The 23,549-nt window shown below is 41.3% G+C and overlaps 1 pseudogene; it reads right to left on the bottom strand.

Moving 5' to 3' along the window:
• Positions 1-20,471: 20,471 nt before the first annotated feature.
• On the bottom strand, positions 20,472-21,751 carry LOC110299339 (G2/mitotic-specific cyclin-B1 pseudogene; annotated as a pseudogene).
• Between the last annotated feature and the right edge of the window lie 1,798 nt (positions 21,752-23,549).

Below are 23,549 nucleotides of genomic sequence, written 5' to 3'. Positions count from 1 at the left end.
TGAGGTGAGTTGTATGAAGTTCCTAAATAATTAATAAAAATATTATGTTGGAAAAAGATTAATTTAATGTGGATGAGTATTTTGTCTGCATATATGCTCACCATGTGTGCAGTGCCTATAGAAGCCTAATGAAAGTGGTGGATTCCCTGGGACTGGAGTTGCAGACAGTTGTGAGCTGCCTGGTTTCTGGGAATTGAACTCAAGTCCCCTGAAAGAGTAACCATTGCTCTTAACTGCTGAGCTATGTCTTCTGTCCCCAAATTCATCTGTTTTCCTATTTTTTATATAAAAAACATATATGACTTTCAGTTTTCTTTCACTCAGCATATTGTTCCAGGTTCGTCTGCACTGTGGTTATGTCAGTCCTTCACTCTTTTTATGGTAGAATGGTATTCCCTAAGTAACCTGTGTATTCATCTGTTGAGGAACATTGTAGGTGTTTACAATGATTGGCTATTATAATATTGCCACAAACACTCCTGTATGTCTTTGAATACCTGTTTTCAGTTATTTGGGCATAAGCTGTAAGGAAATCAGATGCACCCATTATTCTCCCTTTGTTGCTTATTTGTGTCCCTTACTGAATCTAGGATCCTAAACAGTACAGGAGCCATTTTGCAAGAGAAAATAATAAAGGTTATTATTAAATTTCTGTGCATATGGGAATCATCACAAGTAAAGTTTGAGGAAATGTCTGAAGCATAATGGTTTTGTATTTTTTTAGACAAATATCAATTTATACATGCAGGGCTGATAGCACACTAAAGTCTCCAGACTGGAGTGGAAATTGTAGATATTAACAAAGAGACTGGAGGTGGTGAGATGGTGTAAAAGCTGGCAGATGACCAGGATACCTCAGAGTATGTTAGGCCCATGGCAGCCCATGCCCGGCTCTGGTAATCAAAACTGTCATGATGCCCTGTTATTTGAAGGATATTCATCCCCAAAGAGTGATTGCAGTCTAAAGAAGAACACGTTCATGATATTTTCAGGAAAATGCATAGAACTAGAGACTACCAAGTTAAGCAAAAGGAGCCAGACTTAGAAAGACAAGTGCCATTTATTTTCACTCATATGTGGAATTGAGGCAGGGGGGTCAGAGAGGGAGAAGAGGAGTAGAAGGGAAACAGGGAAATGAGGAATGCAAGAATAATGAGGTGGACTATAGTTGACACACACTATATGCATATATGAGATTCTCAGAGTGAATCCCACTATTGTGTTCAATTAATAGACACTAATAAAAACCACAGGAAAAAGAGAGACTTGTTTGGCTGTGTGCATGTAGGAAGGCAGGCCAAGTGGCTCTTGGTTAGTTCTTCCAGTGATTGCTGCTCAAGATAAGTTTTTACAACAGTGAGATATGTCTTGGGATGTATGTCTTTTCTTTCTCTGACACCTCTGAGTGGTTCTGTGTGTTCTGGGAATTCTATACTTAACCTTTTGAGGAATTGCCAAGGTTTTTTCATGGGAAATACACCAGTTTATGTTCCTACCTGTAACACACAGAGACTCTCATCTCTCCACCTCCTTACCCTCTGAATTAATCATAGGATGAGATGACCATGTCCCCATAAACCCATTTATTTGAATGCTTGGTCCCTAGTTGGTAGAACTGTTTGTCAAGGATCACAAAGTATGTCCTTGTTGGAAGAGGTATGTCACTCGAGGTAGGTTCTAAGGTTTCAAAATCTTATGCTATTCCTAATGGATTGAGATGTACGTTTTCAGCTAGTGCTCCAGCATCATACCTGCGCGCATGCCTGTTGCCATGCTCCCCACTGTAATGGTCATGGATTCTAATCCTCTGGAGCCATAAGCGCTAAATGAAATGTTTTCTTTTATAATTTGCCCTGGTTATGGTGTTTTATTACAGCAATAAAAACATAACTAAGATGAGGATGAAGAAGAGACAGAGAGTGTGAAGAAGATACGTGAGGGATTAGAGAGAAGGGAGAGGAGAAAAGAGGCCAATTTTCCACTTTGATTACTGATTTTGCCATAAAAGTCTTGACCTATTCCTGTGGGCTATGCATTATATATAATTCTCTCTTAAGTCTTGCCTTCCAGTATTATCAAATGGAGCTGAAAATGTGTGATTTGTGAAGATGGGCAGACTACAGCAGTACAGTGTATTGCTTATGCTATATGCTTTCATGAAACCACAGTATCTCAACAAACTGGAGCAGGCCTGGGCATTCTGTGTTCACTACTGCAAGACTGACAGGATGATGAATCCTTATTTGTATATTTATTTTTATATAATGGTCTTTAAAGACAAGTAGCATGATTAAAAATATTTTGCAAGGAATGTACTTGAAAAATGCTGAGAAGGAAAAAAAATCACTCATTTCTGCAGATGAAGACATTATATGCAGATATAATTAGGGTGTATGCAATAGCTTTTTCATTGTTCTATCTTCAGTGTTTCCTCCTTTGGTCCAGGTTGACATTTCTAATGCCTATAGCATTAATCTAATGTAGCATAATTTACCTAGCCAGTTCTCAGCTGTTGACACTGGATCTGTTTCTCCCTTTTCCCTACTAGAACAATTTTTTGATGAAATAGAACACGTGAGTACAGTATGTTTGTTTTTCCCTCCTCCCCCATTCCCTTCTCTCTCCTTTCCTCTATCTTCCCTCCCTCCCTCTTTTCTATTGGTTCTAGGGATTTTGTTTCATGTGGGTTTACAAGATATGAGAAAATTTGCCCTTCTCATATGCATTAGAATGCACTGCTTACAGAAAAAGGTTGTATTGGTGGGATAATGTCACAGCCTTAGCATCCCAGCACTAGCTAAATATAACTTTTAGTGTTTAATAAACTTAAAAGGACAAGGGCGATTAAAAGCAGTGATTTCCTGGAATGTGTTTAATTGCTTGTGATAAGCCTTCCCCACTTACCTGCTGGTGATTATGTTTTTCTTTTTAGTGGCCTTCCCTCTTCATTTTGGAGGACTGTTTCATGGTAAGTTGCTTTCTTAGGCTACGGGTCTTTTAGTTTTTGATAATTATTTTTAAAAAGAATCCCATATTCATATAGCTTTTTCTGAGGTCCATTTAAAAAATATTATTATTATTATTTAATTTTATGCAGAATGCCTGGCTTGTTATGTGCATGATGGGACCTGAACTCTGATCCTCATAATTGCAAAGCAAATCATTCTTAATTGCTTCCATCTCTCCATATCTTTATTTCAGTTTTTTTTTTCTTTTGAGTCACAGCTTAGTCTAGCCTCAAATTTATGTTAATCCTCTTGCCTTAGACTACCAAGTTTTGGACTTATAGTCATGAATCACTATGCTCACCTTTGAAAGCAATGTCCAGCAGAGACATTTTATAGTAATTAATGGGAAATTAATTATAGTATAATGCTTCTTGTTATTTATTACTACTATTCTTACAGCACTGGGGACCAATCCCATGACCTTGCATACGCTAGGCAAGTACATGTACCTGTCTAGGTTATCACTTTATAAAACTATATCTAGTCTTTAAAACAATGAATTATAATAGAAACAAACCTTTTCTTTTTCTATTTTTCTCCATAGGCTCTAATACAATGGCTTCATTTGGACTTTCACTGAGTCCTCATAATTCTTGATACCTTATCATATAAATATATATTTTCATTTTTAGAAAAAATATAGATATCTTGTCTTCTAAGTTTTGCTTGCAGTTCAGTAGGCAGTTATTTGTAGGCACCAAACAACTGAATTAAGATGGAAGTGTTAAATACTCATTGGGTTTTAAAGATCTGGTATACAGAAAGAATTGACTATGTCACTGCTGATTTTATACTGTTTATACTGTTTTATACTTTAATATTTTGGATATATCAGAGATGCATTGAATTCGATATAAAAATAATTTTTGCCTTAAAAAAACATTATGATGCTAAGAAGTTAAAACTTTGTGTGTACCGGGCGTGGTGGCACACACCTTTAATCCCAGCATTCAGGAGGCAGAGGCAGGCGGATTTCTGAGTTCGAGGCCAGCCTGGTCTACAAAGTGAGTTCCAGTACAGCCAAGGCTATACAGAGAAACCCCGTCTCAAAACAAACAAACAAAACAAAACAAAACAAAAATAATTGTGTGTACCTCAAACTAAGTATTTTTCATGCAATTTTGCCCCAAATGAGTCTAGAATAATCATGAAGACAACCTGAACAGAAAAAAAAGGGAAAACAGAGACTGTCTTGTGACTTACATCTCTACTTACTCGGGGAAAATTCTATTCTAGACTGTTTTTAAATATATTAAATGCATCCTGTCATAGAAAAATGTTAGCCCAAAAGCTCAGAATAACCACAATACAACTCACAGACCAAACGAAGCTTAACAAGAAGGAAGGCCAAAATGTGGATGCTTCAATTCCACTTAGAAGGGGGAACAAAATGATCAGGGGAGACAGAGAGTGAGGGAGGGGACTGGATGGGATATGGAATGGGGAGGGAAAGGGGTTTCAGGATCAGGTATGGAAAGAGACAGGAGAGAAGTCCAGAGGGCCAGGAGAAATATGTAGCAGTGGGGGGAGGGCAATGTGGGAACCACTGGAAAGTCCTAGACACCAGGGATTCAAGAGGCTGTCAGGATCCAATTAGGATGACATTAACTGAAATATCCAACAGTAGGGAGATAAAACCTGAAGAGACCACCTCTAGTAGATAGACATGGCCCCCAGTTGAGATATGGGGCCACCCACCCATCTCAAAAATTTTAACCCAGAATTTTCCTTCTAAAGGAAATGCAGGGACAAAAATGGAAAAGAGACTGAGAGAAAGGCCACCCAGAGACTGCCCCACCATGGGATCCATCCCATTTACAGACATTAAACCCCAACAATATTACTGATGCCAAGATGTGCTTGCAGACAGGAGCCTGGTATGGCTGTCCTCTGAGAGGCTCTGCCAGCATCTGACTAAGACAGATGTAGATACTCAGAGCCAACCATTGGACTAAGCCTGGGGAGCCCAATGGAAGAGTTAGGGGAAAGACTGAAGGAGCTGGGCATAGGAAGAACAACAGTATCGACTAACTGGACCCTTCAGAGCTCCTAGGTACTAAACCACCAACCAAAGAACATACATGGGCTAGTCCATGGCTTCCACTACATATATATGTAGCAGAGGACTGTCTTATGTGGCATCAGTGGGAGTGGAGCTGCTTGGTCCTGTGGAGGCTTGATGACCCAGCGAAGGGAGATGCTAGAGAGGTGAGGCAGGAGTGGGTAGGTGGGGGAGCACCCTCTTAGAGGCAAAGGGGACGGGGATGGGATGGTGGGACAACGTTTGAAATGCAAACAAAATAATTAACAGAAATTTAATTAAAAAATGAATTTGGAAAGAAGTCTGAGCTTAAGTTGGCTGGCTGACTTTGCTGAAAGTCACAGGACAGATCTGAAAATGCCTTCATCCTTAAGCAATACTACTGACCAAAAGGACCTGCTCCCATGAGAACTATTGCAATATACATTTCTTCTAATTTTAAACAACTTTGATGACCTTTTTTTTTTTCTGCAGGTTTATGCATCAAGCAAGAGTTAATCTGTATTGTTATTGTGGTTAGTGTAGACCACCCAGGGACCAAGGTCTGTCACTCTGCTGAGGTCTATGTTTGTTGTATTCCCAGTGTCTTGGATGCTTACAGTTTTCTACCCTCCCCAACTCATTTCTTGGCCTTCTATACAGCTCAGAAAATGATACTCCAGAGTGAAGCCCTCATTAGCAGTTTGTGTCTGACAAAGGGATCTCCTATAGCTCACCCTTCACTTAAACCTTAGATTATAGAGTAGAGTTCATTTTCTCCAGGGTTTAGAAAACAGGATCTCCTTTGCCCAGATTCAGCTATTAAACCCCATTCTGTCTCTCCTCTGTTTTATTTTTAAGAGATATCCATGAATTTTGTGACTCACCTCATTTGATTGTGAGTCACAGGACTCTCATTCAAGAAGATTCTGTTGTGTACCTGGAAGGAAGTTAAGCTGCAGAGTGGCCAAGAAAAAGTCTAGAGTCTAACACTCCCCCTCCATGTGTTACAACTAGATCACATTCTTTTCAATGGCTGTGCATTCTTGGTTGAGCCCAAGTATCAAAACGAATAGTTCACTCTGGGTCCTGTGTTTTCAACTTGAATGTTACTGTGTCATGTAAAAACTATGATCAAATCTGTCTTGTTTCTGTGGTGGTTCTGATTTTTGTTATAGTGGTGCCTAATACAATCTTTTGTGATAGGCAGTAAAGGATTTCTTCCTTTCTGTTCCAGCAGCCAGAAGCTCTAGGTACTTTGGCCATTAATATCTAAATGATCCAATGCTGAGCCACTCTTAAGCTTGTAAGCTTGATTTTTTTATTTTTTATTTTTTATTTTTTATTTTTGGAATGTGAGGCTTGATGAAACAGAATACCATATTTTCAGTAAGAAAATGGATGAGAGTGTCATATTATGGGTTGTTTCTTGTGTGCTAGGTATCTTTTTCTTTCTAGTATAGAATAGAGCTTATTTAGGAGGATTAAAGGGTAGGGAGAAAGAGAGAGAGAGAGAGAGGGAGAGAGAGAGGGAGAGAGAGAGGGAGAGAGAGACAGAGAGAGAGGAAGAAGAAGAAGAAGAAGAAGAAGAAGAAGAAGAAGAAGAAGAAGAAGAAGAAGAAGAAGAAGAAGAAGAGGAAGAGGAAGAGGAAGAGGAAGAGGAGGAAGAGGAGGAAGAGGAAAAGGAAGAAGAAGAAGAAGAAGAAGAAGAAGAAGAAGAAGAAGAAGAAGAAGAAGAAGAAGAAGAAGAAGAAGAAGAAGAGAAGAGGAGTTAGAGAAGTAGAGATCAGCCATGAGCATATGCAGAGAGAGGGGGGAGAGGATGTGGAGAGAAGGAACAGAGAGGGAGGATTGTCAAATGTTAAGAGAGCAAGAGAGTAAGAGCGGAATCTTTTAACTCTATTATTTTATTTACTCTAGGCCTTACACACATTCAGAGTTTTTGATACATAATCTTTCCTCTCATCCTCATTACAGTCAACTGAAGTGGGTACTATTACCATGCTGCTGTTGAAGACACAGGCTTATAGTCAGTAAGAACCTGACTGTAGTTAGAGTTGGGTGAGGGGGTCAGAGGTAGCCTTGAGCCTCTCTGAGCCCAGGCTGGTCCTTGCTCTAGAGGTTTTCTCCCACAGCACCGTGTCTCTTCCTACCTCCTTGCTGTGGCCATAGCCCAAGGGGACTTCTGCCAGAAACTTCTAGAGCAGCAGGCTCAGAGATGAGGCTGGATGTGGGAACAATTTCTATTCCTCTTCTAGGGCCAAGATCGGGCATGGATGGGGCCATTCTTATCAGAATTTTTACTCCCTCTGGGTCAAAATTGATTTGGGCTCCCATTTTGATGAGAAGATCTCTTCCAAGCAGGGAGTATGGACATCCAGGGGTGACAACAAATGAGTGGGTTATCTGTCCCATTCTGAAGTTCACCTTTATTCAGATAGTCCATGGATAGGGCTTGGTGCCCATTGTTCCTTACACCCATGATTTCTGGTCTGACAGTGCTCTCAGTGGTTGTTTTAAAGCGGAGTGTTGTGAACCCATGTCCACTAGAAAGTCTATGGGCTTCCTCTCCATGTTTAGTATTTCCCAGGTGTCTTAGGGTTTCTTTCTTTTTTTTAATTAGGCATTTTATTCATTTACATTTCCAATGCTATCCCAAAAGTCCCCCATCCCCCCACCCCAACTCCTCTACCCACCCATTCCCACTTCTTGGCCTGGCGTTCATTCCCCTGTACTGAGGCATATAAAGTTTGCAAGACCAGTGGGCCACTCTTTCCACTGATGGCCTACTAGGCCATCTTCTGATACGTATGTAGCTAGAGACACGAGCTCCTCTGGGTACTGGTTAGTTCATAATGTTGTTCCACCTATAGGGTTGCAGATCCCTTTAGCTCCTTGGGTACTTTCTCTAGCTCCTCCATTGGGGGCCCTGTGATCCATCCAATAGCTGACTGTGAGCATCCACTTCTGTGTTTGCTAGGCCCTGACATAGTCTCACAAGAGACAGCAATATCTGGGCCCTTTCAGCAAAATCTTGCTGGTGTATGCAATGGTGTCAGCGTTTGGAGGCTGATTATGGGATGGATCCCCGGGTATGGCAGTCTCTAGATGGTCCATCCTTTCATCACAGCTCCAAACTTTGTCTCTGTAACTCCTTCCATGGGTGTTTTGTTCCCAATTCTAAGAAGGGGCAAACTGTCCACACTTTGGTCTTTGTTCTTCTTGAGTTTCATGTGTTTTGCAAATTGTATCTTGTATCTTGGGTATTCTAAGTTTCTGGGCTAATATCCACTTATCAGTGAGTACATATTATGTGAGTTCTTTTGTGATTGGGTTACCTCACTCAGGATGATGCCCTCCCGGTCCATCCATTTGCCTAGGAATTTCATAAATTCATTCTTTTTAATAGCTGAGTAGTACTCCATTGTGTAAATGTACCACATTTTCTGTATCCATTCCTCTGTTGAGGGGCATCTGGGTTCTTTTCAGCTTCTGGCTATTATAAATAAGACTGCTATGAACATAGTGGAACATGTGTCCTTCTTACCGGTTGGAACATCTTCTGGATATATGCCTAGGAGATGTATTGCAGGATCCTCTGGTAGCATGTCCAATTTTCTGAGGAACTGCCAGACTGATTTCCAGAGTGGTTGTACAAGCTTGCAATCCCACCAACAATGGAGGAGTGTTCCTCTTTCTCCACATCCTCACCAGCATCTGCTGTCACCTGAATTTTTGATCTTTGCCATTCTGACTGGTGTGAGGTGAAATCTCAGGGTTGTTTTGATTTGCATTTCCCTGATGATTAAGGATGCTGAACATTTTTTCAGGTGCTTCTCAGACATTCTGTATTCCTCAGGTGAGAATTGTTTGTTTAGCTCTGAGCCCCATTTTTTAATGGGGTTATTTGATTTTCTGGAGCCCACCTTCTTGAGTTCTTTATATATATTGGATATTAGTCCCTTATCTGATTTAGGATAGGTAAAGATCCTTTCCCAATCTGTTGGTAGCCTTTTTGTCTTATTGACGATGTCTTTTGCCTTACAGAAGCTTTGCAATTTTATGAGGTCCCATTTGTCGATTCTCGATCTTACTGCACAAGCCATTGCTGTTCTATATCTTAGGGTTTCTATTCCTGCACAAAACATCATGACCAAAAAGCAAGTTGGGGAGGAAAGGTTTTATTCAGCTTACACTTCCACACTGCTGTTCATCACCAAAGGAAGTCAGGACTGGAATTCAAGCAGGTCAGGAAGTAGGAGCTGATGCAGAGGCCATGGAGGGATGTTACTTACTGGCTTGCTTCCACTGGCTTGCTCAGCCTGATCTCTTATAGAGCCCAAGACTACCAGCCCAGTGATGGTACCACCCATAAGGGGCCTCCCCATTTGATCATTAATTGAGAAAATGCCCCACAGCTCGATCTCAAGGAGGCACTTCTCCAACTGAAGCTCCTTTCCCTGATAACTCCAGCCTGTGTCATGTTGAAAAAAAAATCTAGTACACCAGGGCTCATGGAGTGGGGGTTGAGCCTGATTCCTTCAGTCATCTAGTTCTTCCAATTCCAGATGTTTTGGGTCCTCTCTTGGATTTTTCTTAGGTCACTCATTTTTCCAAAGGCCTTTTTATTTGCAATAGGCACATTGGTCCTGCTATAACTGAGGGTGGATTTCTCCTTTTGTGGGGACTGGATTATCTCTGCCCCATTTGTGAACCAGGGTTTTCAGTTTTCTTTCATTGGGACAGCCACAGTTCAGGGCAACAAGCAGCACCTTTGCCAGTCCTCTGTTTTGTCAGTCCTCAGGAGTCTCTAGATTGTTGGAAGCTTTCTAAGCTATAGCTACTAATTCAGTCAGTTGCTTACCCACAAAGCCATCTAGGCATTAAAGTTTCTGACAGATGTCCTGGAGCAACTTGGTTAACAAAAGCCATGTTCACAGATGATTGCTTCTCTCTGACCTCTGAGTCAAAAGGAGATAGGTCCTATAGGGCTTAAAAAAAAAAAACCTCTCTAGATATTCTCTGGGTGTTTTCATGAACAGAAAAGAAACCAATAGGACTCACCTGTTATCCAACCCCAGTTCAAGTCCAATTAAGGTCTGGGGCAACCCTAGTTTGAATCAGGCTTTATCCAATGCCCAGAGAAGCTACAATTAGCATCATCTCACATATCAACTAGTTCCAGGAAGCAGGGATTCTGATTCCTTGCCAATTGGCATGTAACATCTTTCTCTTTCCAGTTAAGAAACCTCATTCCTGTGACTATTGACTTGTGCAGGGTTTGAGGGAGGTAAACACATGGGTAGAGGACATCCACCCTACAGTTTCACACCCCTACACCTTGGTGAGAAGCCTTCTTCCCAAACATACTGTTTACACTGTGTTCCACCTGAAGAATGCTTTCTTCATTTTGCATCTGTCATTCAAAAGCCAATACCCATTTGCCTTCAAATGGAAAGATTTGGAAAGAGGCTTCAGTGGACAACTGACTTTGACACATCTGTCTTAAAGATTCAAGAACCTGCCCACAGTCTTTGACAAGGCACTGCACGAGGACTTGGGTGAGGACTTGGGTGAGGCCCACCCTCAAACTACTTTACTCTAGTACATAGATGGCCTCCTGATTGTGGCCACTGACCCAGAGACATGCCAGGAGGCTACCTGCTTGCTACAAGACCTACATGTCTGCTAAGAAGGCCCAACTTTGCCAACTTGAAGTTATTTATCTGGGGTACATACTCAAGGTGGGGGTTAGGGGGGCAAATGCATGCTGTTGGGCACCCAGAAGCAACCCATCCTCAGCATTCCAGTTCTATCAACCCAGAGGCAAATTATGAGAATTTCTGGGATCCACTAGGTATTGTAGTCTCTGGGTGCCAGGGTTCACTGAGATAGCAAAGGCAGTATATGAGGCTACCAAGGGCCAAGGAGATAAAATAGAATCGACCCCTGAGATACACATGGCTTTCAAGACCCTAAGAAAATCCTTTGATGGTGCCAGCCCTGGCCTTCCTGGACCTTCACAAACCTTTCTACCTATATGTGGATGAAAGAGAGAATAGAAAAAGGAGTGCTCACCCAAACATTGGGCCCATGGAAAAGACCAATGGCCTATTTACCTAAAAAGCTGAATCTGGTACCCCCAGGGATGGCCTGCCTGTCTCTGGATCATATCTGCCATTGCCCTGCTGGTCAAGGATGCAAACAAAATAACCATGGGGCAGGAACTTGTCACAACTCCCCATGCTATAGAGGTAACCCTCAAGAATTCACCCAGCCTATGGCAACCCAGTGCTAGACTGGTGCACTTCCAGGCTCTGCTTTTGAATACCCCTCATATTAGATATAACCCCTCATCTGCGCTAAATGCAGCCACCCTGCTACTGGATCCATCCTCAGATACAGCAATGATTGCTCTATAGTTTTGAGGCATGTTCCAAACATTAGGCCAGACCTAACTGACATACTGTGGCCAGATGCTGAGTGCATCTACCTCATGGATGGGAGCAGCTTCAGCTAGAACAGAACCAAGTATGCTGGGGTGGCTATGGTAGACTTGGACTCTGTCAGTTGTGCAATTGCTTTGCTGCCAGGAACTTCAGCACAGTAAGCTAAACTAATGGTTCTGACCCAGATTTTCAAACTGGTGAAGGGGATCATAGCCAACATTTACACTGGTAGCAGATATAACTTTGCTACAGCTCATGTGCATGGGTCCATATACTAAGAGAGGGGACTGCTGACTGCTTAAGGAAAAAAAACATAAAAAATAAGGATGAAATATATGCTTTACTAGAGGCATTATGGTTCCCCCTCAAGGTGGCCATAATTTATCCCCCCTGGCATCAAAAAGGGACATCAGAAATAGCCTGAGAAAATCGACTAGGTGATAAAGCTGCAAGGGAGGCCACCCAGGCTTCCACTGCTCACATTCTGGTCACCCTGCGACCCACCTCCTCCTGCATGTCTGGCCAGTCTCAGAGTATGCTGCTGAAGACAAACAGGATCAGGCCAAATGCAAGGGAATCTACAGAAGAGATGAATGATTTCATACTTCTGAAGGCTGTACTATTCTACCTAAGGAGTTTGCTAGGCAACTCATCCATTAAATCCATCAGGACTCACAACGAGGTCACCAAAAATTAAAGGAATTGTTTCAAGGGGTAAAGTACAAAACATTTTACTTGGGAGCCTTGGTTGATCAGGTAATTTTGCATTGTCGAACCTGACAGCTGTGAACCTACTGCAGGCCCCAGTCAAGGAACACCAGGAATCAGAATTAGTGGCCAAAAGCCAGGGGCCGATTGGGAGATAGTTTACACAGAAGTGAAGCCAGGAATGTATGGATAAAAATACCTGCTAGTTTTATAGATACCTTTTCAGGATGGGTGGAAGCATCCCTTACAAAGTAGACTGCCAATGCAGTGGCAAAGAAGATTCTGAAAGATATCATATCCAGGTATGGTCTACTTACCCTGCTTGGGTCCAACAATGGACTAGCATTCATTTCTCAGGTAAGTCAGTCTTTAGTACATGTCTTAGGGACCCATTGCAAACTGCATTGTGCATACAGACCCCAGAGTTCAGGACAGGTAGAGAGAATAAATTGAACCCTGAACGAGGCCTTAACCAAATTAACCCTTGAAACTGACAGTAATGGGGTATCTCTCCTACTTTATGTCTTATATATGGGTAGGAACACCCCTACCATGGCAGAATGCTGGTTGCCTCCAGTATCTGAAGTGGGTTTGTACTTCAGAGCTCAACCTATGCATACTACCCTGGTTCTAAATCTGACTCGAGATTTTTGTGTTCTGGTACAGCTTGTCTCTCAGGTGTTCTCATCCCCCTTTGATATCCTATATGGCAGGCTCTCTCCCATGTTGCTTAACTTCCAAACTGATATTCTAGCTGAATATGACCAACACATGTTCTTGGAGTCTTTGAAGGTCCTCCAAAGAGTCCAGAAGTAACTCTGGCCTGCCATGTGCTAGGTTTATGAATCTGCAACTCCTTTTAATCCCTATTGCTTTGAACCAGGTGACAATGTTTGGATTAATAGACATACACACAAGACTCTGGAACTCTGCAGGAAAGAACCTCATAACATGATCCTGACCATGCAAATGGCTGTATAGGTGGATGGGATCTGGACGTGGATACACTACTCCCATGTTAAGCCTGACAGAAGAGAGACAACACAACAGTTGAGATCTGGCAGGGAGAGACTTCTAGATGTTCCACCAAGAGCAATGGAAGGCATACCCACATCCTGTTGATCCAATAAGGCTGCAACTTCAGCACTGCTGATCATGCTTGCCTGCTGCACCCTTCACCAACCCTTCGGTCTAACCTGGATGCTTATAGATGTTGGAAGAGGTGAAATACTTCACCAAGTCTCTGAACTAGTGCTAGAAGGGTCCTAGTTCCCTTATCTTGAGCTATGGTTGGATGATTTCTCTGGGTTTAGGGGCTTGGAATTGCACTATTGGACCAAATTGCACTATTGGACCAAACATATTCTATGTTTGCCCAGGCCACTGCTGCATCAAGGCCCAGAGAGATAAGTGTGGAAGGTCCTCTGATTACTTTTGGGTTGTTTGGGGATACAAATTCACCTGCTATATATGGTGACTTGTGGTGCATGCATTATTAATACTTTAGTCAGGTTTGTTAAGGAACGGATTTCCACTGATGATTGAGAATCCAACTGGTGATTCACAAGCAGCAATACCAGCCCATCTTAAGGTTTCAAGTTAGGCCATTATTCAAGGAGGGAATGAGCGCTGAGCCGACTTCATGAGAGGCTGCAAGATGCCAATTCAGGAGACTAGGCCTAAGTTTCTGTTTCCCAGAACTGAGCAGACCAGTTCTTGGAAAAACTGCAGCCCATGAACAGCCAATCAGAAGCTGCCCTGCCAAGGTTAGTCAGCAAGAGTTCTTGTAAAGTCCCCAGGCCCCCAGTGATGAGTTTGGAAAGCCCACAGAACTCTAGCCAATCCCAGAGTTACCCATACCGCCAGAGTTAGAGCCAACCATTTGGGATAAAGGTTACCTACCTCTTCTTGGAATTCCCTCTAATAACCTTTAAATTGAGCCTACAGAGCTCACCTTGAGGTTACCATTTTTATGAATTGTAGACCCTTGCATGCTGGATTTCTGCAGAATAAATGCTCTTTCCTTTTGTATACCATTTGAGTCTGGGGTATCATTCTTCAGTGCTTCATGGACCCCAACACTTATTCCTATTAATGTTGATTAATGAATTTACACTTGATTGCATGGACTATAAGGTGAGATTATCATTATTATCTTGCTCAAATTTTCCTAGCATGGGACTCCCAAGTTGGCTCCTGGACTCCTTCCCTTTTAAAACATTCTTTCTGGCTCCATGGATTATTCAAAGTTTTTTTTTCCCCCTTAGCCTCAAATTCTGAAGAATACTTTCTTTCAGAAGCCCAGAGTTTGTTTTTGCTTTTGTTTGTTGGTTTGTGTGTGTGTGTGTGTGTGTCGGGGGGAGTTGTTTGTTTTGTTTTTGAACGTAGAGTGACATTTAGGAACTAAGATCTAGATGTTGCACTTCATTGTATTGCCAGGATTGTCATTGCTCCAAGTCCTCTCACAGTGGAATCCAGTTTGTGTGTGTTAGCTTATCTCTACCTCCACATCTATTTTTGTAGTTCTTTTTCCAACATGAAACAGACTTGTCATTATTCACAATGTGCTTATTTTTTCAGTCCTAAAATACAGACAAAATTCTTTCACAGTTGATAATTTATACTCCTGTGAAAAACAAAAATATCAGCTCTAGCACAATATCTACATATGATTCTTTTCTATTTAGCATGTACCATATACAGTCAAAATACTGTTTTCCAAGGTTGCTTAAATGTTGTGTTCTTTGCTACTTAGTTTGTTGTAGTCACGTTAATAATTCATAACGTAATTCCCTCAGTTTGCTCATGCTTGTATTCTATTTTGACTTGCCAAAAATGTGTATTCAAACCCTTTGCCCATTTGGAAAACTTGATTGTTTATTGCTTAGTTATTAGTTCTATACATAATCTGGGTAAAGGTTTCTCATCTGATATAATTTTCAACTATTTTTTCCATTCTTTAATTTGTCCTTTTGTTCTCTTGATTATCTTTTGACAATCAATGAAATGCTTTATTCTAAGTCCAAACTTCCCTTTATTTACTTATATCTTGTGTCTTTCCTGAATCAACTTTACAAATTTATAATTTTTTCCTTCTAAAGGCTTTATTTTGCTTCCTATATTTAGACCTGGCATCTATTTTGATTTAAAATGTGAATACAGTGCTACAGAGAGGTCCATCTTTCCTCTTTGGCCTGTGAACACTTACTTGTCTTGGCATCACTTGTTGAAGATTAGTCCTTACAGAATTATCTTGAGGGCTGGAGAAATGGATTAGTGGTTAAGAGCACTGGTTGCTCTTCCTGATTCTTCCTGAATATGGGGATTCAATTTCCAGTACCCATATGACAATTCATTTGCCTCTGTCCAATTCCAGAGGATGTGATGCTCTCTTCTGGCCCCTTTGGGCACTGCATGCCAGTGGTACACACACATGCCACCCATTTCATATATCATCTGTCTATCTGTCTATCTGTCTATCTATCTATCTGTCTATCTATCTATCTATCTATCTATCTATCTATCTATCTATCTATCTATCTATCAAGTGTATATGTGTATATAAAGATTTATCTTGAACAGTCTTGTCATTAAATTGATTATCCAGAAATTGTAAGGAAGAACCCTTAATTGCCAGCTTCCAGAACTATGGGTGAACACACTCTTGTCTATTGTAAATTACCCATTATAAATTTCTGGTTATTATAAACAGGTATTCTGTTATGGAAGCCAGTTGTTTAGACCTTTATCCACAAAAATACGAGTCTTTGCAGTATATGCTATATTTTTCCCCAGCTTGTTAGATATCATTTTGTTCTTTTTTGCCATGCTGGTTTAAAGCATTTTGTTAGCAAAGCTATCTACCTTTTGCTTCACTACCTATGCTTCTGAGAAACGATTTTTTCAATAAGGTTATTGTCTTCTTTTCTTTGGAACTTGTAGAGTCAGTTTTTACACTATATCTCTAATTCATTTAGTTTTTTTCCCTTATGAATGTTGTTTCAACACTTATTTATTAAAAAAAAGAATGTCCCAGTGGTTTGAGATGGCTTTAGATCTATTTTCTGCTTTTCCGTTAGTCCACAGTCCCTTTGAGTATTACAGCATCAGCACTGCCTTGTAAATCAGGCTTTACAGTCTGACTTAATATCTGGAAGCCATAATCTCCACCTGTGATCTTTATTTTCAATGCTTTTTATTTTTTAAAGTTTGAAATGCTTGAATTCTCATATGAACTCACTGTTAACATGGGTCTACCAAACTTTCACATTACCTTGTAAAATTTTAGAATCCAGCTTGTTATTTAAAAGATTTAAGACCTTTATAGGCTGAAAATGAACTCTTAATCCACTGGATTTCCTGGTTGTTCATATAGGGTAACTGTAGTGCTCTTCTCTATATGTGCGACAGTGTTGTTACCATGCTCTCCCAACACAGGAGTACCCCAGGGTCTCTCTCCACTTTCCAATAAGCTTTCTGTGAAGACTTCTTACAGGAGGACCAAGTTCGAGTTATTCTACAGTGACATGACTGCAGAACTCTGTGACAATAAAGATCAGGATGACTCACTCTGAATTCTAAATTCTCCAGAGGTAAGAGAACAACCTCCTCTAGGAAGGGCCTATTTCTGTATGTGGTCCATGTGGTTCACCAGCCAAGGTACACACTCAAATGGAGGAAGATGCCTTGTAGGTCGAGGGAGTCTTTTGCTCTTTAACCTATAGGAATTAGTACCTGGTGGCAGCAGGTCTTTTTCTATCTTGCCACCTCAATCTAGCAGTCCTCAAGGAGCCAACAACAGGAACCTGGGCTGCAGCACCACTAGCAGTGGGCAGCACCAGACAACTCAGCGTCCCCTGCTGGAGACAGCGTGTGCCGCAGGCGAGGCTGGATAGCCCTGTGATCTCTGTTCTTCCAGAATCGAAGGATTCGGCTGAGGCAGCATCTGCAGCCCCCATGGCTGGAGGTCCCAAATTCTGAGGCGATTGTATAAGCCCCGTGTACCTCGGCATCACAGAAACTACGGTTTTGAAAGTCCAATACATACGTTTTTTTTTTTTTCTTTCTTTCTTTTTCTTAATCTGCGCAGGCGCAGTTCCGGCGCGAACTCGGCCTCTCAGGCGGGTACGCGTCATCCGGTGGGGCCGGGTCCTCCTGTGTTGCTCACGTTCACAGTGAGACTCAAGTCTTCTTTATAACGCGTAGCCATTTTGGGAGCGCGCTTTTGATCCGATGGTCGCTGTGGCCACTTGGGGGCGCACAAACTTGTAGTCAGCTCCTCTGAGAGCAGTGGCCTGTCTGGTAGTGGATTTTGTTATTCAGAATGAATCCGTCGTCCCATTAAGAGGAAGACTTTGTCAGTGTTTTAGATAGAGCACGGTAAATGTAGGTTACTTATTATTCAACATCTAGTAGTACCGGAGGGATGAAAAAGGATGATTTCTCCCCTATAAAGCAAGAGAAAATCGTGAAGACGAAGAATACAAAAACAACAGCCATGTACCCAGAGTATGTGGCAACCTAGAGGGGAGAGCTGGAACATTTTCTAAAGGAATATGATCAGGTGAGTTTACATGAGGGAAACAAGTGATGTTTACAAAGGAAAGCAGAGTGATGGAGCCTTGAAAGACACATCTGGATTTAATCTGGCTTCTCTGCTTTTGCATTAGCTTCATCTTTGGACTGGTTAATTCTGAACCCCCGTTTCCTTATCAAGATAATAATAGATAAAATTACCCTTGCAAACCCATGGTGAGAGTTGAAGAGTTGTGGAAAGAGAGGTAGGATGAACACTTTTTTTTTTCTTCCTCTACTGGCTAAGTTAGCATTCAGGGTTATCCTTATAGTCCCTGAAAGGAGCAGATTGCTTTTCTGCTTTGCTTTTGTTTCTTTTTGTTTTCTGTTTTTGTTTTGCCAGGGATGGGAAACTAGGGCCCCAGGCATGCTGGAATAGCAGCTCTATTGTCTGGGTTTACTATGTCAGAAACATGAATGGACATGTTTGTGTTTTTCTACATTGTCAGAGTTTATTATTAATATTACTATTACAATAAATTGACAATGTATAGAGGTTTTAATGGCAGCTATTTGGAAGATATTTCTGCTTTCCTTGGCAACCCTGGATGAAGTAAACACAGTTTTTTTTTATTCTACTCTTAATATTAAATCTCAGTTCACATAGTACACAACTCATCTTAGCGTGAACTTCCCCCCTTTCTTCTTAAAAAACCATTCCTGCAGTGCTACCTGCTGCTGTCTTTGTGGGGTGCAGAGCAGCCCACTGATCCTTATAGGGTAAATAAATCTCCTTTGGAGTGAGGGTTTGGTGTATGGGTGTGTTTTGTGTAGACTTGGAGGTCCTTTCATTTTGGTGATGTGACTAAGATTGGCTAGTAGCTCTGCCCTCCCTTCTACACTTTCTGGTCTTTCTGTTGCCTCATCTTCTTATCCCCCATTTCTTGCTGTCTCAAGCATCCCCTAGGTTTTTGGGTTTTGATAGATCATTGAGCATTCCTGCTCTGTTCTATTGTCCCTGCTCTGTCTTGTGGGACTAGAAAGACTGCACCCAGCCACAAACTTTATTGGTTTGGGCAGACTCGTATGGATGATTCGTAGACACATTCTGTTGAGTTTGGCATTGTTTGTGGATTCCCCTTCAAAATCTGGTGTCTGTTATTAAATGTCCAAAAATCCTGCTAATAGGTTCAAAAAATGTCTAGTTTCCTTTACCTCAGACCTTACCATCTTTATCAAACAATTTATAACACAATCTTGTGACCATACCTTTCATGACGTCTCTATGCTCCTTTCCAATAACCTCCTCCCTGGGGAATGCATCCATGTATGGAAAAAGGCCTGTGACCATGCAGATCAAATACACCAAACACACAGGACCTACCATGCCAAAGCTGCAGCAGCCTCTAACATAGATACTCATTGAGAGTACAATGACGGTGAAGATTATCAGGCCAGGGACTGGTTTACTACTTGTTTCCTCTCTGGCCTGAGGAGAGCTACCCTAAAACCAATTAACTTTCAAAAAGTCCATGAGATAATTAGGCAAGCCTGAAAATCCCTCTCATTTCCTCTGATACACCACACAGTCCCTGCTCCAACATGCAAACATAGACCTAGACACCTTAGTTGACCAACAACTTTTTATGATCTATGTTTTGCCCAGTTCTACTCAGACATAAGGGCCAAATTCAAATGACCAAGGCCTGCTTATACCCCAAGCCAAGGTTCTGGCCTTGGCTTTTAAGGTCTTCCATAACTGTAATGAGTGCAACACAAGTAGTAACTCTTGGATCAGGATCTCTAATGAATTCCCAGAAAGAGCCACTAGGTCCCTGCTTCAAGTGTGGCAAGGAAGGTCACTGTGCCTGCACCTGTTCAAATCTTTGAAGGCCTACCTGTTCTTGTTCTAAGTGTCCACAGGGTCACTGGGGATCAGACTGCCCTAGGGCACAACTTCCCTGGGTTCCATCCAGCCTTCCTGAATTCTTCTTGGACCTATTTCGCCTAGCAACTGAGGACTGACAGGGCCTGGGCTCTTACCATGTCGATTAATCTCTAGGAGCCTAGGGTCTCACTTCTGTCAGGTTGCTTCATCACATTCCTCCAGTATACTGGGTCCACTTTCTCAGTCATGATGGAATTCTGGTGGGTCCACTCACCCCCTTTCCCTCTTTCATATCTCTCCCCCTTAGCTGGAGTACATAGCCACCTTCCCAGACCCCTCCCTTAACTTGTTCTTTTAAAGGCTTTTTCTTTCCCCACTCCTTCCTCGTTATATTTTCTTTTTTTTTTTTAATGCACCTTTAATTTTGAACATCCTATTTCCCAATTAAGAACAAATAAATAATTACATAAAAAAGATACTTGGTTTCAGATCTGAAAGTTGACAACCCAAGAGACAGTGGTAAAAGGTGGCAACCACTGGAAATTGGAACAAAGGACTAGCTGGTAGATTTAGAGTTTAAACTAGAGCAAGGCAGAAGACATGATGATATAAGGACACACAGTGAAGGATGTATATAGACATATAGGCTACAGATATATACATTAGTTGGATCCAATGTTAAAACTAGATGCAGTTTTTAATATACTCCTAAATTTGACAACTTCCGTTAGCCTAAACTCAGAAGTAACAACATTCAAATCAGTTAAGCTATGTAAAATGAGAAGTCACAACCTTTATTGAAGAGCAAGTAAACACAGTAGGTATCCTATGTACAGGCGGCACATGGTGCCAACTGCATCTGCAGATGTAGCAGTCCATTGGAGTTATGCCTTTGTCACGGCCTTAGACAAATTCTGAACTAGTGTACAGTTCAGCTGTGCCAACGTGCTGATCTTAGCATGCATAGATGATGCATACTTGTTCTTGACAGTCATGTGCTTTGTAAGGCCACAGTTCACCATGACTACATTCTTAGCCAGGTGCTGCATAACCGGAAGCAGGGATTCTTCAGTGTAGGATAGGTAGTGCTGCAGAGTTGGTGTCCATTCACCGTTGTCAAGAATTTTCAGGGCTAAGCAGAAAGCCCCAGCTGCAATTTGAGAAGGAGCAAAATGCAGTCCAGCATGGAGAGCTCCATGAGGTATTTGGCCAAAGTGTGCTGCTCAACATCCACCTCTCCAACTTTAGATGCTCTGCGGAGGAAGTGCAGAGGCAGAGGGCGACCCAGGCTGAAGTTCAGAACTCTGAGAATCTTCATCTCCATCTGTCTGATCTGGTGCTTAGTGTAAGTGTTGTTAGTCACAAAGGCGAAGTCACCTATTTCTGGAGGGTACATCTCATATTTGCTTGCAATACACATGGCCGTTACACCAACCGGCTGCAGCATCTTCTTGGGCACACAACTGTTCTGCATGAACCGATCAATAATGGACACAGTCATGTACATGGTCTCCTGAAGCAGCCTAAATTTCATCTGAACCTGTATTAGCCAGTCAATGAGGATAGCTTTCATATTTCCAGTTACTTCACGACCCTGTAGGTATTTTGGTCTAACTGACTGCTCTTCCTCCAGTTGTCTGAGATAAGCATAGATATCTTTCACATAATCACTACAGAGGTTTGGGTCAGCTCCATCATCTGTGTCTACATCACTCACTGCAAGGATTACACCAGAGAAAGCCTGGCACAGATACTCTTCTGCAGGCGCACATCCAGATGTTTCCATTGGGCTTGGAGAGGGATTATCAACCAAAATAGGTTCAGGAGAAAGCTTCTCTTCTCTAACATGTTCAGGTTCAGGTCCAGGCTCAGGCTCAGCAAGTTCCACCTCTGGTTCACACACAGGCACCTTCTCTACAGGTTTTGGTAGAGCTTTAACAGTACCTTTTCTAGTACCTAGCGTTTTGACTTCCCTTTTCAGAGGCACTCTTGCCTGTAGTTCTTCGCTGACTTTATTACCAATGTTTCCAAGAGCAGTTCTCGGTCTCAGCCCGGGCTTGGAATCAGCAGAAACTGTCACAGGCACACGCTTGGTGCCTGCCATACTGACCTTGGCCTTATTTTCTGTGTTAATTTTCGTGTTCCTAGTGACCCTGAGCACCATGGGTCCTCCGAAAGCAGTGGTTCACCGATCCAAGAAGACCCCTCTTTATATTTTCATGCCCTATTCTTTTACTAGGGAGAGATATCCTCTCTGAAATAAGAATAAATATGCCTTCCAACCTGGCCACAGTTCTGTGTCCCTCATCCTCCTTTCTTTGACCTCCACTTTTACTCTTTCCCTCTCCTGAATCCTCAGACCACTCCTGTCCTTTGTTCCCTTGTTTAGTCAATCCTGCCACCTGGGATACCACGTGTTCTTCTCTTGCTACACATCACAAACTCCTTCAATTATATTCAAAGACCCTTCTCCCTACATCTCAAAACCTCAATACTCCCTACCCCAAACCAGCCTCAAAGGCCTCAAACCTATCATTCATTTGTTTGTAAATCCAAATGGCTTCTATGCCCTACCTCTTTACCCTACAATATCCCCATATTGGCAGTCAAAAATCCTAAGAGAAGTTTTCACTTGGTCTAGGACCTTCACTCAATTAATGTTGCCATTATCCCTCTACAGGTGGTCCCCAACCCTTATACTATCCTCTCTGCTATTTTTTCTATTATGCCATTTTGGATATGTAATATGTTTCTAAAAGTAAATAATCCATAGTTGCTTAATTGGCATTTTAGGTGTTTAAATAACTGTATATATTCAACATTAACTCTTTTTCATTTCATTTTTTCTGTTGAGAACTCCCTAGAAATCTAAGGTATATCTTTTCTTCTAAATGGCTCCGGCATTCACTTGCCAAAGTGCCTCATGCATTAAGCTCTTGCTCTTAATTTTATTTTGGTTTACTATAGTCTTTTAAATTCTTTTTTTTTAATTTAAGTTTTATTGTATTATAATGAGAAAAGATACATAATTTCAATTTATCTGAATTTGTTAACATTTAAAAACATATTTTGAGTAAACAGACTTACATCACATTCTTCTTTCCCTTTTGTACCCCAACTCCTCCTGGAGATCCCTTCAAAACATGCAGTACCTTTTGTTTTCTTATCATATCCTTTAAAATTTGTAAGATATTGTAACAATAAAAATGAGTATTATAAAAGTTGTTTTATATAAAAACAACAGTCAATTGAACAGTCTTATGTAGATGCTTGTCTACAGTAATACTGAAAATACATGTTTTTCTCAATAGAAAATTAAATCACTCCAAATATATTAACTGTTTGTTTGTTTGTTTTGTTTTTAGTAGAGCTTAAAATCTTGGCTCTTACTGTGGTACAAACACAAAATAAGAACAATTTTTGGACACTGGAGTTCATTGTAATAAGACTGTACTTCAATGTCCCTCACATTACCAAAGGATTTTACCCCCATAGTAGGTAAGCTAAGAGTTGATAGTACTGCTGTGTAAGGAATGAATTGCAGGCACAATTTTTGGATACAGATTTCCTGCTATGGTCAAAGCTATTTACCTTGACTGTTATCATTCTCTGCCCGCAGGGAACAGGTTACATTCATTTAAGAAATGGTGTATGTATTAAGAATGTCTATCCATGAAGTCATGGTTCTGCTTGGAGGGTGGCACAGATGTTTGGTGAGGGTAAGATTCTGGTTCATTGGCTGTGATGATTTTGAAAAGCATTCATCTCAGAATAAGAGTAACTTATAAAGTCCTTTTCTTCAAAAGAGTAACTTATAAAGTCCTCTTCTTCAAAATTGATACAATAATTATAAATATCAATCAAAGCCTTCAGTCTCAATCTTTGCTGTTCTCTTACAAGCCACCTCCCAAATTAACTGTCTACATTTCTTTTGGCTGTATAAATAATCATGCCTCCCCTAG

This window comes from Mus caroli, unplaced genomic scaffold, assembly GCF_978045245.1.
Source record: "Mus caroli unplaced genomic scaffold, Mus_caroli_1 scaffold_8, whole genome shotgun sequence".
NCBI classification, from domain to species: domain Eukaryota; kingdom Metazoa; phylum Chordata; class Mammalia; order Rodentia; family Muridae; genus Mus; species Mus caroli.
This window is presented reverse-complemented; position numbering and strand designations above follow the sequence as displayed.